At 40.8% G+C, this 5,498-nt stretch overlaps 1 pseudogene; it reads left to right on the forward strand.

The window, feature by feature from the left end:
- The first annotated feature begins 3,564 nt into the window (after nucleotides 1–3,564).
- Nucleotides 3,565–5,498, forward strand: part of LOC104992084 — a 118,340-nt pseudogene continuing 116,406 nt past the window's right edge.

Genomic DNA, 5,498 nt, shown 5'->3' on the forward strand with positions numbered 1-5,498 from the left:
ATTCTTTCTGGAGTTATTTCTCCACTGATCTCCAGTAGCATATTGAGCACCTACTGACCTGGGGAGTTCCTTTTTCAGTGTCCTATCATTTTGCCTTTTCATACTGTTCATGGGGTTCTCAAGGCAAGATATACTGAAGTGGTTTTCCAGCCCCTTCTCCAGTGGACCACATTCTGTCAGACCTCTCCACCATGACCCACCTGTCTTCGGTGGGACCACACGGCATGGCTTAGTTTCATTGAGTTAGACAAGGCTGTGGTCCGTGTGATTAGATTCACTAGTTTTGTGTGATTATGGTTTGTGTGTCTACCCTCTGATGCCTCTCGCAACACATACCATCTTATTTGGGTCTCTTACCTTAGACGTGGGGTATCTCTTCACAGCTGCTCCAGCAAAGTGCAACCGCTGCTCCTTACTTTGGACAAGGGGTATCTCCTCAGGTAAGATCTAAATAAAATCCCTTACCATTATACAGTGAAAGTGAGAAATAGATTTAAGGGACTAGATCTGATAGACTGCCTGATGAACTATGGGTGGAGGGAGGTTCGTGACATTGTACAGGAGACAGGGATCAAGACCATCCCCAAGAAAAAGAAATGCAAAAATGCAAAATGGCTGTCTGAGGAAGCCTTACAAATAGCTGTGAAAAGAAGAGAAGGGAAAAGCAAAGGAGAAAAGGAAAGATACACCTATTTGAATGCAAAGTTCCAAAAAATAGCAAGGACAGATAAGAAAGCCTTCCTCAGAGATCAATGCAAAGAAATAGAGGAAAACAATAGAATGGGAAAGACTAGAGATCTCTTCAAGAAAATGAGAGATACCAAGGGAACATTTCATGCGAAGATGGGCTCAATAAAGGACAGAAATGATATGGACCTAACAGAAGCAGAGGATATTAAGAAGCGGTGGCAAGTATACACAGAAGAACTGTACAAAAAAGACCTTCATGACACAGAAAATCGTGAAGTTGTGATCACTCACACTCACCTAGAGCCAGACATCCTGGAATGTGAAGTCAGGTGGGCCTTAGGAAGCATCACTATGAACATAGCTAGTGGAGGTGATGGAATTCCAGTTCAGCTGTTTCAAATCCTAAAAGATGATGCTGTGAAAGTGCTGCACTCAATATGCCAGCAAATTTGGAAAACTCAGCAGTGGCCACAGGACCAGAAAAGGTCAGTTTTCATTCCAATCCAAAGGAAAGGCAATGCCAAAGAATGCTCAAACTACCGCACAATTGCACTCATCTCACACGCTAGTAAAGTAATGCTCAAAATTCTCCAAGCCAGGCTTCAGCAATATGTGAACTGTGAACTTCCAGATGTTCAAGCTGGTTTTAGAAAAGGCAGAGGAACCAGAGATCAAATTGCCAACATCTGCTGGATCATCGAAAAAGTAAGAGAGTTCCAGAAAAAATCTACTTCTGCTTTATTGGTTATGCCAAAGCCTTTGCCTGTGTGGATCACAATAAACTGTGGAAAATTCTGAAAGAGATGGGAATACCAGACCACCTGATCTGCCTCTTGAGAAACCTGTATACAGGTCAGGAAGCAACAGTTAGAACTGGACATGGAACAACAGACTGGTTCCAAATAGGAAAAGGAGTATGTCAAGGCTGTATATTGTCACCTTGCTTATTTAAATTATATGCAGAGTACATTATGAGAAACGCTGGGCTGGAAGAAGCACAAGCTGGAATCAAGATTGCCGAGAGAAATATCAGTCACCTCAGATATGCAGATGACACCACCCTTATGGCAGAAAGTGAAGAAGAACTAAAGAGCCTCTTGTTGAAAGTGAAAGTGGAGAGAGAAAAAGTTGGCTTAAAGCTCAACATTCAGAAAAGGAAGAGCATGGCACTGGTCCCATCACTTCACGGCAAATAGATGGGAAAATGATGGAAACAGTAGCTGACTTTATTTTTCTGGGCTCCAAAATCACTGAAGATGGTGACTGCAGCCATGAAATTAAAGACACTTGCTCCTTGGAAGGAAAGTTATGACCAACCTAGACAGCATGTTAAAAAGCATAGACATTACTTTGCCAATAAGGTCCATCTAGTCAAGGCTATGGTTTTTCCAGTAATCATGTATGGATGTGAGAGTTAAACTATAAAAAAAAAAAAAGCTGAGCACTGAAGAATTGATGCTTTTGAACTGTGGTGTTGGAGAAGACTTCTGAGAGTCCCTTGGACTGCAAAGAGATCCAACCAGTCCATCCTAAACGAGGTCAGTCCCGGGTGTTCATTGGAGGGACTGACATTGAAGCTGAAACTCCAATACCTGGCCACCCGATGTGGAGAGCTGACTCTTTTGAAAAGACCCTGATGCTGGGAAAGATTGAGGGCAGGAGGAGAAGGGAATGACAGAGGATGAAATGGTTGGATGGGCATCGCCAACACAATGGGCATGGGTTTGGGTGGACTCAGGGAATTGGTAATGGACAGGGAGGCCTCATGTGCTGCAGTTCATGGGGTCGCAAAAAGTCGTACATGACTGAGTGACTGGACTGAACTGAACTGAACTGAATTGAGCAAAGATGGATCCAAAATGTTTCCACCAAGGATAATGCTCCATGAAGTGAGAGTATCCCTCCTTCTATTTCTACCTCAGTCTCATGCTAGAAAGATTTGAAAGGCAAGTAAGACAAATGAGAGCACAAAAAGTTACATTTTCATGTGTCTGCATTCACCTGGCCTATGTATACCCATTCTGTACACCTTATCTACACCAGTCACTTGATCCTTAACATACCTTTCCCTAGTTGCAGTGTTTTGAATGAAAAGCTAAGAAGCAACAGAAAAAGCAGAGAGAGAAGTGGAAACACTAATTGCTACAGTCCAAGAGGCACTGTTGACTTGGATGTGAATGTGAAAATGGAGACAATGTGGAAGAATTGGGACATAATTTGGACAGAGAATTGAGAAGACATACTGATGAAATGGATGGTGGTTGAGGCAAATGTAGGAAACACAGGTGATGTCAAGCTTCTGATTTAGTCCAGGAGGTGTATGATGATGTGGATGGGAAGGCCGAGATGAGAAGGTTGGGAAAGGAAAAGGTGAGGAGAGGTGAAAATCAGAGTTCTGGTTTTTTGCTTTTTTTTTCCCCAGATGCCCCCAGCGTGCAGGTAAAGACACCAGATAGTTGGCAGCAACTGCAGAGAAAGGAAGGTTAAGAGAGAGTTTGTTGTTAAGATGGATGATATCTAACCAGCAGAGGAAGGTAAATTGATAATGTGGGGGGAAAAGGAAGCAATTGCTTGAGAAAAGCCTCTTAGGAGAAGTTGAGGGTTAGAGCAGCCAAAAGACAAGTGAGTTGAGGGAGTTACTTGTAGGTAGAAAGGCAAGATCATGAGCCTAAAATGAGGAGGGGCAGGTGAAGGTGATGTCTGAGAACTCAGAAACCTAGAGGTATGGAAAGTCACTTCAAAAGCAGCACAGCATTAACACTCAAGGAACTGGTTCTTCGTCCTCTGGAATTTTAATGGTTGGATCTAACTTTAGAGTTGGGGAAAAAAACTGGATATGGGAATTTTGGAGAACTACAATTAGGGAAAAATTTGTATACAAATGAATATATGGCCATTAAATTGGAGCTCATGAAATCCAGAGCATCACAGCTACATTTGACTGTATTCCAATTTCTACAAGCAGTTAGGATCTGGAGATGGTATACCTCAAGTTTATTATTTTGGCCCTTGTGGTAAATACAGCACTATGGTGATAGAACTGCTGGGACCTATTTTGCAAGATTTGTTTGATTTGTGTGACAGAACATTTTCTCTTAAAACGGTTCTCATGATAGCTATCTAACTGATTTCTCACATGCAATATGTCCATTCAAAGAACTTGATATACAGAGATGTAAAACCTGAGAACTGTTTAATAGGCTGTCTGGGAAACAAAACCCAGCAAGTTATTCATATTATAGACTTTGGTTTGGCAAAGGAATATACTGATCCAGAGACAAAGAAACACATACCATACAAAGAACACAAGAGCCTTATAGGAACAGCTATATATATGAACACAAACACACATTTAGGGAAAGAACAAAGTAGAAGAGATGACTTAGAAGCTTTAGGTCACATGTTCATGTATTTTCTGAGAGGCAGTCTTCCTTGGCAAGGTTTAAAAGCTGACACATTAAAAGAGCGATATCAGAAAATTGGAGATACGGAACGAGCCACACCAATAGAAGTGTAATGTGAAAATTTTCCAGAAGAAATGGAAATGTATCTTTGTTATGTAAGAAGGCTAGATTTTTTTGAAAAACCAGATTATGACTACCTAAGAAGCCTTTTTACTGACTTGTTTGATGGAAAAGGATATATGTTTGATTATGAATATGACTGGATTGGTAAATAGTTGCCTACTCTAGTGGGTCCATTCAGCAAGATCCTGCTCTGTATATCAATCAGAGGAGCACATCCACATGGAGATAAGATACAATCCCAAAATCAGGTTTGTTGTCCTCTTAGGTATGTAATGTCTTAATTTATTTCTGTATTATTTTTTCACTGCTTATAAATTTATTTTGTGTTTTATCATGCCCAGACAGTTTTATATGTGCATGCATCTGTGCATGTGTTTGCACACATGTGTGTATACATATATATATATATAGAATGATTGAAATACATATCCTTTTCTTCTATAAAAAAGACTGTATATAGACATATTAAGGATAAAAATGCACATATTTTCAATAGATAGGCTATTTTCCCTCATGTTCACATTAAATTTGTTTAATCTTAAATCCTGATTAGTGGTGTTAGTATAAACTTTGAGAATATTGTTCTGTTAGAATGGAAGTGTTTGGATACCCTATTGGAATGAATTGTAATAGTAGTTGTCCTTTCTAACTGTAGTCTAGTTTAGTGTAATAAATTATTTACTGAGTTCTGTTATTTGAAAGCTACTGCTCTCCACATTGCAGAAATGCAGAAGTAAGGAAAAACATATAACCTGTGGGAAATGACTTTGTAATGAGTGGTTAAGAGCTCACTGAGCATCTGGAATCAATCAGACCTGGATATGGCAGGTTATTCATTCATTAAAAACCTCAGTTCTCATCTATAAAATAGAAATCAGTCAGTTCAGTTCAGTTCAGTCACTCAGTCGTGTCCGACTCTTTGCGACCCCATGAATTGCAGCACGCCAGGCCTCCCTGTCAATCACCAACTCCCGGAGTTCACTCAGACTCACGTCCATCGAGTCAGTGATACCATCCAGCCATCTCATCCTCTGTTGTCCCCTTCTCCTCCTGCCCCCAATCCCTCCCAGCATCAGAGTCTTTTCCAATGAGTTAACTCTTCGCATGAGGTGGCCAAAGTACTGGAGTTTCAGCTTTAGCATCTTTCCTTCCAAAGAAATCCCAGGGCTGATCTCCTTCTGAATGGACTGGTTAGATCTCCTTGCAGTCCAAGGGATTCTCAAGAGTCTTCTCCAACACCACAGTTCAAAAGCATCAATTCTTCAGCACTCAGCCTTCTTC

Source organism: Bison bison, unplaced genomic scaffold (genome assembly GCF_000754665.1).
Source record: "Bison bison bison isolate TAMUID 2011002044 unplaced genomic scaffold, Bison_UMD1.0 scf7180017864209, whole genome shotgun sequence".
Taxonomy (NCBI): Eukaryota; Metazoa; Chordata; class Mammalia; order Artiodactyla; family Bovidae; genus Bison; species Bison bison.